The following is a 13,365-nucleotide window of genomic DNA, read 5'->3' as shown; positions in this document are numbered from 1 at the left end:
AAAACTTCTTTGAACAAATGTGTACAGGTTTTTAAGTAGACTTAAGTGTTCACTTCTCTGAGATAAATCCCCAAAAGTGCAATTGCTGTGTCATGTGATACACGTATGCTTAATTTTTTTTTTAAAGAAACTGGTGACTTTTCCAGAGTAATTGTACCATTTTACATTCTCACTAGCTATTTATAGGTGATCCAGTTTCTCTATATCCTCACCAGCATTTGATATTACTGCTACTTTTATTTTAGCTAAGCTAATATAACTAATAAGTGTGTAGTGAAATCTCATCATGATCTTTTTTTATTTTTATTTATGTTTTTTTTTTAGTTAGAGTCTCACTCTGTTGTCCAGACTGGAGTGCAGTGGCACTCTCCTGGCCACCACAGCCTCGACCTGCTGGGCTCCGGTGATCCTTTTGCCTCAGCCTTCCAAGTAGCCAGAACTACAGGCACACGCTACCACGCTTGGCTAATTTTTGATATACTGTAGAAACGAGGTCTCGCCAAGTTGCTCGGGTGGGTCTCGAACCCATAGGCTCAGGCAATCCACTCGCTTCTGCTTCCAAAAGTGCTGGGATTGCAGGTTGAGCCACTGAGTCCGGCCTCATCATGGTCTTAATTTACATTCTCTTAATGGTTAATGATGATGAATATCTTTTCATGCGGTTGTTTGCCATCTGTATATGCTATTCGGTTAAATATCGCATGTATTTTGACGATTTCTAATTGGCATTGTTTGTTTTTTTCCTGTTAAATTTAGAGATTTTTTTATATATTCCAGATATGTCTTCATCAGATATGTGATTTACAAATATTTTCTCCCATCTGTAGCTTGTATTTTCATTTTCTTAGCAGGATCTGTCACAGACAAATGTTTTTAGTTTTGGTGAAGTCCAGTTTATTCATTTTTTAAATTTCTGGATTGTGCTTTTGGTACCGTGTGTAAAATTGTCTCCCATTTTCTTTCATGTACTAAAGATTTTCTCCTTTTTTTCCCGTTGTTTTTGTTTGTTTGTTTGTGTTTTGTTGTTGTTGTTGTTGTTTTACCTTTAAGTTTATGATTTATTTTGGATTCACTTTTGTTTGTTTAGTTGATAAGGTATGAGGTTTCAGTGAGGTTCAGATTTTTGCTTGTGAATATCCAGTGGTTTCAGCACGATTTTTTGAAAAGACTATCTTTCTTCCATGGAATCGCTTTTACATCAGTGTCAAAAAATCAGTTGGTCATATTGTGTTTGACTGTTTCTGGCTTCTCTATTGCAGAGGGAATCTGAATCCCAAGGGTGACTTTGGTGTTTGGGTTAAATTTTAATAAAGATTTTCTATATCAAGGAGTAACTTATAATGTGACCCAGTGTTCCTAAGGGCAACTTACTATAGCTCTATTACTGGCCTTGTTGACCAAACCCAGCCCATCCACCTACCACTTATTCTAGTCCCCATCTATGGATTTAAAAGGCTTCATTCTAGTCTTTTTGCCTTTCACACAGCCCATTAACCAACATCAGCATTTCCAGGACTCCAGTAGAATTTCTGATTCTCTTTACTTTCTGTTGGATTCCCTCAGCTACCTGGGGCCCTTCTTGACCTTACATACAGGGTATAGGTTTGAGAATAGAACAGAAATAACTTGATGTGTGCATTTATTTATTTTTACGATTTCACCTAAGTCATAGATTCTACCATTAAGCTTAATAGAATTTCTAGGTCTAAAATACCATTCATCATTTTAGTAGCAGTATTAAAATGTGAATTGGGTTTACTTTTTGCTTGCATGTCATGCATGTTGACCTAAATCTTCCTCCTGAGCTGCTCACCATTGCTAAACGAAACCAACCCAAGACTTGTTTTATTACCAGTGAGTACTGTCTAACCTCATCTGACCCCTTGTAGTTTGACACAGCCTTTAATTCACTTAGTATGCTTAATCTCATCTCCCACATGATATTCTGGGGAGTATAAACTATGAGAGACTTTAACAGGTATGCCTAAGGAAAAAAAAAATGATTTCACATGATTAATATTTTCCTAATTCGTCTTAGTTCATTTTTTGTTGTTTATAGCAGAATACTTTAAACTGAGTAATTATAAAGAAAGTTAATTTATTTCTTACAATTATGGAAGTTGAGAATTTCAAGGTTGAGGGGGCGTGTCTGGTGAGGGCCTCCTTGCTGATGAGGACTCTCCACAAAGTCCCAAGGTGGTACAGAGAATCAGGTTGAGCGTACTAGCTCAAATCTTTCTCTTCTTATAAAGCCACCAGTCCCACTTTCATGATAACCCATTAATTCATTAACCTAATAATTCATAAATGGATTAATTCATTCATGAGCACAGAGCCCTCATGAATCAATCACCTCTTACAGACCCCACCTCTCAATACTGCTACATTGGGAGTCAAGTTTCAACATAAATTTTGGAGGGTACAAAAAATGAAAACCATAGCACTTGTGTATTTATAATATCATTAGAGTCATTCTTAATTATTCTCTTTCTTTACCCTTCACCTTAATTTTCAAAATATATCCAGAATTTGACTATTTGAACTACCTCTACTGTTGCTACTCTGGTCCAAGCCACCACAACCTCTTGCATGGATTCTTGCAATGACCTTCCAACTGCTTCCACACAACAATCAGAGCTACTGAAACAGAAGTCAGATCATGTATTCCTCTGTTCAAAACCCTTCATGGCTTCCTAGCTCATCAAAGTACAAGCCAAAGACCTTATTATGACATTTCAAACCCTGTAACAATAGAGTATCCTAAGGCTCTCTGATCTTATATATTTCCTCCTACTGTCTCTTTCCCCCATTGACCTCCTTGATATTCTCAGAATACACCAGGCACATTCTTATCTGAAGGCCTTTGTCTAGAATGCTGTTCCTTGCATTGCATCTGGAATACTTTTCCCCTCATTCTCTCTCTCTTTTTCTGTCTCTGTCTCTCTCTCTCTCTCCTGTCTCTCTCTTATTCTCTCTCACCCTCTCTCATCTCCTTCAGGTCTTTGCTCACATTTCACCTTTCACAGTGAGGTGTTCCTGATCATTTGATCGACAATTTTGACCCATCTCAACAGTTTCTGTACATCTTCCCTACTTTGTGTTTCCTCCATAGCATTTTGGTAAGTTTTAATACTTTATAAAATTTCTATAATAAATGTGGATTATAAACTAAGGGAGAAAATTCTCTGATAAATGAAATCAATCTCCCTCCAGTTACGGACTAAAACGTTGCCTTGCCTCCATGGTAATGCTTCTTGGAACAAATGTTCTAATTCTGCAATAAATATTGATCAAATAAAGAATTTATTACTTATGAAATTAGTAAACTATACAGTTATATTTCACTTTTACCTTGATACCTGCATGGCCTCTGCTGGACTGCCATATTCATTCAGGAGTCCAATTTTATTCCATCACTTCTATAAATTCCTCCAATGGCTTATCATTGCTCTTTCCTGCCTCTTCTGTAGTAATCCTCTTTCCCCTTCGGTTCACAGCTATATATAAACTGTGTGTTTCTAATATTTTTCCCTCCACCTTTCTTGTTAACAGAGCTTGATTCTTATTATAAAAACTCAAATTGCAGTATACTTACTTTCTCATGAGTTCTGGCGACTAACACATGAACATGTCCAAAGCCAGTGGGATCTGAAATCCCTTCGGAGAAAAAAGTCTTCTGGAAAAAAAAGGTGTGTGGAGGGGGGGAGACGTATAAGGAGAAATGCCTCTTTTCCTGTTGAATGCAGTTATATGAGGGCATAATGCCTAGAGTTGTGGCATCTTCTGAAGGGACAAATATAAAAACTTAGCTAACAAGAAAGAATGGAGGAGTAGAGAGAGGGAAACAGCCCATGGGTTTGATGACATCATTCATTGAGCTAACCCTGAACCAACTTCTAAACCAACCCTGATGAAAATATTGCCAGACTTCTTGTTATATGGGATAGTAAATGACAATTGTTTAAACCTCCATTTGTTAGATATTCTGCAACCAAAAACATCTTTTCTGATGCCCTCACACAAAAAGTATTCTCTGACTTCTCTCCAGGTCAACTCTTTTTGTAAACTCTCCTAGAAGTGTATCTTCTTCCTTGATCATACTTCCCACGATTCAGATTGAAAGCAGTATAACTGTCCTTTTCTCTAATGTAAAGAATGTTATCTGAGGACAAGGATCATTTCTGGTTTTGCTGATTATTTTCCCAGCATCTAGCCCAGTTCCTAACACACAATAGACTCCAAAGGATGTGTAGAACAAACAAGTAAGTAAATGAAGCTAACTGGGGCTTTTAGAATATCAAAAATAAGAAAAAGTATCATTTCTATTAGCTATTTTTGCTTAGGAAAAACTTGTACAAATTATGTTTAATGTGATTGTTCTCTCGGGTCTACAGATCTTATTGGTTTCTACAATTTCATCTTTGATCAAGTGCCATTTCCTGAAGACTTTGGTGGGATATCGGGGATAGGGGATCCGTGTTGCTGGCAAGAAACATGAATGCATAAATCTACCTTTTACCAGGCTTGCATTAAAAAATTTAATAAACTCTTTCATTTCCTTATTTCTCACATTTCAAATACGAGTTGTTGACCTGAGAATGGAACAGAAATAATTTGCAATGTTCATTAATGTTTTACAATTTCACTCAAACTATAGATTCTACCAATAAGCTTAATAGCATGTCTTAGTACAAAGACCATTTTATTATTTCAAATAGGAGTATTAAAATATGAACTGACTTTATTTTTTGCTTGCATTTCATGCATAGTGGCCAAAGGAAACATTTTAGCTTAGTCTTTCTGATGGTATGTGAAATTTACAGTGGATCTGAAGTTGTCTGTTTTTAATTTTTCCCCTTGCACATGGGTCTTTAATAAAGCATCCAGAAAAGAATAAATTAAAACCAGACATTTCTATCAGAAGTTTCACATACAATCACTACAGACATGAAAAAATTCCACCATCACTTGTTGGCTACAAACTAATTTTCAAAATTGTATCTTATTTTTCATTGCTAATTTATTTGAAAACCCTGAATTAATACCTTATCATCTTATAAAATCATCATGACATCTGGCAGTGCTGCTGAGGCTTTGGCAAAAAAAATTAAATACGTTCTACCTATAGTAAAGAGCTACCACTTGAAATTATTTTTGGAAAACAAATGATACAAGTAATCAAAATTTTTAAGAACTCAAAGAATTTCCCACATAAATTTGATCACATACCCCATCACACTCTGGAGGTCCAACCTTGAATTTTCAACTGTTCATGGGTCATTCTCACACCAGACTAATTACATTCCTTCCCTTTTTTTTTTAGCCCCAAGAAAATCTGTTCCTCCCCTCTAGTATTCTCTATATTGACATAATACATACTACCATCTTTCTACCAATAGATATCATTGACTGTGAAATGCCTCATACTTTGCTGAACGATTAGAAAGAAAAAAAATGCACCAATTGAACCATGACATAGTACCAATTATATCTCTTAATTTCAGAGAGGCAAAGTGTGGGAAATACATATTTTAGAAGCAAAGAACTATAGTACAATAATTGCCTACAGCAATATATTTTCCCCCTTTGTTCTTAGTAATAGAACCTGTTACTTTTTTACTGGCCTCTGGAATAAAGACTTTGTTTTTTAGCCTCTTTGTTGCTAGGAATAGCCATGTGACTAGGTTCTGGCCAGTGAAATATAAAGGAAAGCATTATGTGACAATTTCTGGGAAACTTTCTTTAAATATAGACAACAGTAACACCTCTTTCCCCCTCCTTTTATTTATTTTATTCTGCTGCCTAGATGTAAATGTAAAAACTCAAACCATGAGGACAAGCTCTATCTTCTGTGATGAAGGACTAGTGAGGTAGAAGAAGACTGAATACTACAACCATCATTTGATTTTATAAGAAATGCCAATTTGGCCAGGCTCAGTGGCTCAGCCTGTAATCCCAGCATGTTGGGAGGCCAAGACGAGTGGATTGCCTGAACCCACAGGTTCAAGACCAGCCCTGGCATCTTGGTGAGAACTCATCACTACAATAAATCAAAAAATTAGCCGGACATGGTAGGCACACCTGTAGTTCCAGTTACTTGGAAGGTTGAGGTAGAGGGATCGCCGGAGCCCAATGCTGGGGTGGCCATGAGTGTGTCACTGCACTCCAACCTGAGTGATGGAGTGACTCTAACTCAAAAAAGAAAATAAAAGAAATGCCAATCCATCAATCTTACCACCATTTCCCTGTTCTCCACTCCCTTGATGAGGACTCTCCTCTCTTACCCAGACTCAATTCCATGGCCAATTATTATTATCATTTTCTTGCTTGTAGTCACACTCCCTTGCCTCTTTCTCCCTCTCTTTTTTTTGTACTCAGCAAAACTACCACCTAAGTTAAATTCAACTTCCTTTCTATTCTGTGTACCCATACAACTGAACATGACTGGAGAAAAGCACCAAACCTTATTGACTGATTTGTCTCACTTGACCACAAATCTCAAGTTGGCATTAATGCTACTTGACTATCATATTAAACTTCTTTTTATTCTTATCCTATTCATTTTCTGACTTTAGTAGATAGCTCTTTCACTCTTTCACACCTTCTTCCTCCTCATACCTCTCCTATTCTTACTTCTTCCTGATGACTTTCTTACTTCTCTGAGAAAAAAATATAGAACAATCAGAACACTTCTTTAGGCACTCACTACCATATCACTTACCAGCAGCGGCACTCACATACTCTACTTTTCCTCCTGTTATCACAGAGAAACTATTAATGCACCTATCTAAAGCTAATCCCTCTCCTTGCGCACTAGATCCCATTCCATCCAGAACAACCTACCTAAAAATTGCTCCAGTAAATCAGCCCTATAGAAGAAAACAGGAGAAAATCTTTAGGACAAGTGTTGGTGAATAGTTCTTAGACATGACAACAAAAGCACAGTCCATGAATTTAAAAAACGAATAACATAGACTTCATCCAAATTTAAAACATTTGTTCTAAATGCTATAGACCCTGTTAAGAGAATGAAAAGACAAGTACAGATAAAAAGAAAACTTTGTAAAACATATTTGATTAGATAATGGGCAAAAGCACATTCATGACAAATAAGCACTTGAAAAGATATTCAACATCATTAACCACTAGGGGAACGTAAATTAAGACCATGATTAGATATTGCCAGACACTTATTATTTATTTTAGCTTTACCTTCAAGATGTAACTATAATACAACTATTTCTCACCACCTCTGTTACCAACACATAGGTCTACCCTACCATCATCTCTTGCCTGGATTGCTGCAAGCAATCCTTTTTCCTTTCCTTCCCTCTACAGCATATTCTAAACACAGCTGCCACAATCGTAGTTTTTAGAATATAAGGCAATTCATGTCACTTTGTTGCCTCCAGTGAGTCCTTGCATCAGGACTGATCTCTTATCTCATCTGCTATTACTCTTTCCTTCCTCACTCTGTTGTTTTCTTAAACACATCAAGCAGATTCTCACATTAGGGCCTTTGCATTGATCGCTCCTGCCTGGAATACACTTCCCCCACCTTGCAGCATGGCTAACTCTATCCTCTCTAAGTCTTTGATCAAATGTCACCTTCTCAGTGAGGCTTTCCCTGACATATATGTCAGTCAATGTCCTGTCAGGAAAACAGAACCGCTTTAGATATTTCAAGCAGAGGACATTCAATTCAGGGAAATTCTTTACACAGGTGATGGAATTACTGAGGAACCAAACCAAATAAAATCATTAGGCAACTTGGATATTAGAATCTGCAGAATCTGCTATCCCCCTAAGGCTAACGCACTACAGGAAATAAGTGGTGTTATCCTAGCTCCAAAACTGTGTTAGCCAATGGGATCTGAAACCACAGCAAAGGCTGTTTAGCAGGAGCTGGGATCAGGGAGGAAGAGTCCAACCCAAACTAAAATCATGGGGGGAAATGCAACCCTAGACAGGGATCACCTCATCCCTAAGTGGAGAAAGGGAGAATAAATACTCCCAATTTACCCTCCAATGAGGACTGAGTATTATGCTAAATACAGGATGCACAGCTGCCTGGATCCCACTGCAGAAACCATGGCCACTGCTGTGCATGAACACTACACCCACTGCTACTACTACTGTCACCTATCTCCAAAATGAATTCTCCACTGCTCTGGGCCCTTGGTATCCATGGCTCCCTGTCAGAAATCCAGGACAAATGTGTCTGAATGCCTGAATCTGGGTCACATGCTTAGAGCCTAGCTGAAAAGGAGATGAGAAAGAGGATATGATATTTTCAGATTTCTTGGTGAGAGGCAGTCTCCAACTCTCATCAATATTCATAAGGTGGTAATTTCCCAAACATACAAATGGGATTTGCAGCCAAAAAATTACAAATGTACACCGTATCTTTGTATGTACCCAAAAAACCATCAATCTTTCTCTTGGGTACCCTCCATGCACTCTTATCCTGTTAGAAAATTCCAGTGCTAACTTAAAGACCCAGATTAATAGTTTTTTTATTTCATTTAGTGTCTGCACTCCCATCCCCCAAGTAGTATCCATCAGTCTTTCCCTTGAACCATCACTAATATTATACAAACTTCTACCATGGCACTATTAAAAATAAAAATAAAATATTATATAACTACAATGTGCTGCATAACATGCTAAGGGTTTTGTATAGTTTACTTAATCTTTAACCATCTCCAAAATGTAAGTATTATGATTTTCTCTGTGTTGCAAATGAGAATATTGTACTTTACAGGAGACAAAATAGCTTCCCCAGACTGGATACTTCTAGAAAACGACAAAGACAAAATATGAAACCTAGTACATCAGCTCCTAGAATCTAAATTTTTAACCATATGAGAGATACACTTCTTTAAAAATAAAGATGCATGTGTATACACACAGGAAGCAAGAGTGGGAAATGTTGATAACTTGAAGGTGGTTGATGAGTACATGGGGGTTTATTATACTATTATCATTTTTTTATTCACATACGCACACACACAGACATACACATACGTCCTCCTCAAATTTTTTTATTTTTTTGAGTTGGAGTCTCACTCTATTGCCCAGACTGGAGTGCAGTGGCATGCTCCCGGCCACCACAGCCTCGACCTGCTGTGGTCTGGTGATCCTTCTGCCTCAGCCTTCCAAGTAGCCAGAACTATAGGCGCATGCTACCATGCCCGGCTAATTTTTTGATTTATTGTAGAGATGAGGTCTCGCCAAGTTGTCCAGTCGGGTCTCGAACCCGTGGGCTCAGGCAATCCACTCACCTCAGCCTCCCAAAGCGCTGGGATTACAGGTTGATCTACTGAGCCCGGCTTAAACTTTTTTTCCCCTAGAATGTGAGCAAACAAATCTTAGTCATATATCTTACCTATTGATTAGCAGAAGCTTATGGAATTCACATTAGGATCCCACCATCAAAATGACTTTGTTTTGCTCAATTCCTACTTAGTAGTTTCCCAATACCAAATTCTTATGGAACAGGAATCAGACTGGCTCATCTTGAGTCAGATCTCCACCCCTGCCAATCAGCTGAACTGGGGTTAGAAATGACTGCCTAAAACCATCCCGTCTGAAGAAACTATGCTAAAGGAAAATGTGAGTGCCAGTACATGCTCCAACTTTTGCCTAAAAGATATAGGTTTTATTTTTCTCCATAAAGGAAAATAAAAACTTAAAAATGTTTGTTGATAATGAACAGAATTGGGTTTATTGATCATAAATAAGAGGTATTTATCATAAATAAGACTCTATAGTAATTTGTGAATCAGATAATGTTTATTTTTGGTACATTCTTTTTTTGTATTAGTTAATTATTGTCAATTGCTTTTTAAAAAACTCTAAATTATCAGTGGTTCATTACAATAAAAGTTCATTTCTCCTATGTCAGTAAAATAAGAGTATTCCTCTAGGCTCCATCCTTCTCAAGGTCCTTGGAGATCTTTCCACTCAATAAGTGAATAAGAAATGATGCCATGCAGGTGGTGTGGAAATTTTTAACAAATTAGACTTGAAGTGGCATATATCACTTCACTGTATTCCACTGGTCAAAATTCAGTTGTATGGTCACACTTAATAGCAAGGGTCATTCTGGGAAAAGTAGCATATCTACGTTCCTTGAAAGAAAAGAAAATGGACTTTGGTTGACATATAAAAGTCTCTGCCATTGTTCTTCTGATCACCAAATATCTTTTCCCTCTTTTCTCCTTATGTATAGAAACACTCATTCTTTTCCTAAGAAAAGCAAAGCAAGGTTTCATGCAGACGCTGCATCCAGATGTTTTCCACATAGATGTGCCAACTTGAGGCCTACCAACATGAACTAAAAAGACAAGTTTTATGTCCCCCACTGCCATCCACATATTCACACAAATTGCAATGTTGGAATTGAAATAAACACTTCTGTTTGGGGAGGAAAACAATTAGAGATAACTTGCAGTCATCAATCTTTGCAATTTTGAAAGTTTGCTGGGCAGGCATTATGAAGCTTCTTAACCTTGATAAATCGCAATTCTTCTCTCTGGTAGGAAGTCCCTTATCCATTGTTCTCCATGGTTCCCAGATCTTGACCTCTGGAAAGTACTTAGTTGTCCTATCCTCTGTAGATACATCTGAAGTGTGCCTTACTTCGTTGCTGCTTATTTTTCCTGCTTGCTCCTGGTGTACAAGTTTGGGCTTGTGATTTTTTTGACATTTCATTTCCTTCAAAATCACAGTAGATTCCCGATCTAATGTGCATTTCAGTCAGTAACCATACCCGAAAGTCCTTAGACATAGCTCTCAAGCCTCACTTTCCTCTTTGCTTCCTTGACTCCTGTGATAGTGTTCCAGGTAAATACAGGTATTAGTTGATTCCTTGTGGAGCAAAGACAAGACCTGTCCACCAAACTCTTTCTCAATTGCACAAAAATCATCAGTAGATAAAGGGTTGTGCTTTAAACTAGTAAGTGTGAGGTGGTTTGTGACATGGCAATAGAGAACTATATCATGCTAAGCTTTTTTTTCCCTTTTTGCTATGCCATCTGATCAACTATCTTAAAGGCCCTTAGATTTTGAGTGGGAAGGCCATACTGTAACCTAACTTTTGCCTCAGAATCAGTTCTATTAATACTATTGATTTGTAGGTAGACACAACAGGTACAAACTATGGCTATCCTGGGCAAGCTAGGACATACCTTATAGCCCTTTGTTACTCAAGCCCTCCCCCGCTTTTGGTCATAATCTTACTATTATTTTTTAGAATCATGAAATACATGTGAGGATTTGTTACCTAAGTATATTATGTGAAGGTGAGATTTGGGCTTCTGATGAACATTCCTCCATCCCAGCAGTGGGCCTGGTACCCAACAGGTGGTTTCACATCCCTTGTTCTCCCCTGCCTCCCTCCCTCCTTTAGCAAAGCCCAGTGTCTGTTCTCATCCTTGTGCACATGTGTGCTCAGTGTTTCATACCCACTTATGAGTGAGAACATACAGTTTTCAATTTTTTTTTTTCGCGACAATTCTCTTAGAATGATGATCTCCAGCTGCATTCAAGTTGCTGCAAAGGCAATCATTTTATTCATCTTTATGGCTACGTAGTATTCCCTTGTGTATATGTTCCACATTTTCTTTATCCAATCCACCTTCAATGGACTTCTGGGTTGGCGCCATGTTTTTGTCAAGGCCTTTTTTTCTTTTTCTTTTTTTCTATTTCAGTCTTAATTCCTATTCCCTAAATATTTAGAAGCAGTCAACTTTTCCAATACTTGGAGGAATCAAATTTCTGGACTTTCTTTATTTCCTTTTCTTTTTGTTTATAAACTGGCTGATTATTTTCTGAGCACATTGGTTGCTTGAGGTAGCTTGCTTAAAGCAGTCAGTCTTGTTTTTTCCAGTTACTTCCTCTATTGCTACAGGTTAAGTGATTCCATAGTGTTTCTTCAAGCTCTTGTTGGAAACAATTTTACCAGGTGCTTTGAGTCTGGATACCAAGATTCTCTATCCTTCAGCCTGCAATATTAGTTTCCTCATTATTTGATGCCCAGTCACTAGGCCAATGTCACAAATTTCTTGTTTTCAGCAGTTCTTCACTTCCAATATAAAATGTGTAATGGTTCAAAAATAATACAAGGAAAACAGGGATACCTGGCTATCATCAATGTTTACAATAAAGTCCAACGTAGGTATTCCTAATTAGTAGTTCTCCCCTAAAGTGATTTGGAATGTGTTTCAAGGCTCTATTTTGTAGCTCAACCTTCTTCATCCTAAGTTTTGAAAGTCACCATGCTCTGAGCCAGGCTGGCAGATGGAGAAAGGGCATAGAAGATCATGTATGAGAGACTTTTATGGGCCAGGCCTGGCAGTGAAGCACATCCTATTAACTAAATATACCCTATTAGCTGAAACTCAGTCACATAATTACACCTAACTGCAAGGGAGGCAGGCATGTGTGGTCTAGCTGTGTGCCCAGAGGAATAAAAAAAGAGAAAGAAACAGATTCTCTGAAAATCCAGTCACTCTCTGCTATCTTAGTTCAGAAGTGACAAGATATGTTCAATTCTCAGTTATTAAACCATTAGAAATAAAAGCAAATTTGTTTATAATTTAAATGTCAGTAATCTAAAAAACATTACGCACTGAACTTTGGGAAGTATTTTCTCTCTGCATTTGAATATGTATGTGACTGATACTCTTGGAATACCTCTCTAACCAAATTGTATGCACTATATAGATCTCATTCCTGCAATGCTGGGAAACGGTTCAGTTTTGCCATCTAGTCTCCTCCTTTGGAACCATTTGCAGACCAATCTAAAGTACATCACCTTACAAATCTTCTTTGGGGCTAAATGTCCTATTTCAACAAAATACTGGTTTGTAAATTAAATGTAGAGTAAGCATAAGACATTAAATAAGTCAGCATAGAATCAGAAATTATCTGGCCCATTTCCTTTAATTTTCAAATAATTTCTTCATGCTTATTTCATTTTACTATTGGTGCTGGCAGTTAAAGAATATTTTCAAAAAATATTAGTACTGTACAAGTAACAGTTGACTACACCAAAAAAAGCACTACAAAATTTTTTATAGTTTAATTCAATATTGAAAAACTACTTTCTAAGTCTAATTATTACTGTTTTTGGTAGAATTTTTAAAAATGAAGAACATGATAAAAGCTGTCAATAGGTTCTTCAAACAGATTAGACTTGTCTTTTTAAGCTTTTAAAACCTAATTACGAGAGAAACTGGCATTTTGTTTACTGAGTCTTCTCTTTTTTCATTGCTTGGGAGTTTCACTAAGACTTCACCTCCTTTAAGGCATTAAAGCATTGAGAAAGAGGAGTCAATAGATTATATTACCAGAAGGAAT

This window comes from Carlito syrichta, unplaced genomic scaffold (genome assembly GCF_000164805.1).
Source record: "Carlito syrichta isolate Samal-C Ts95f unplaced genomic scaffold, Tarsius_syrichta-2.0.1 Scaffold301969, whole genome shotgun sequence".
Lineage (NCBI taxonomy): Eukaryota > Metazoa > Chordata > Mammalia > Primates > Tarsiidae > Carlito > Carlito syrichta.
Note: the sequence above shows the minus strand (reverse complement) of the source record.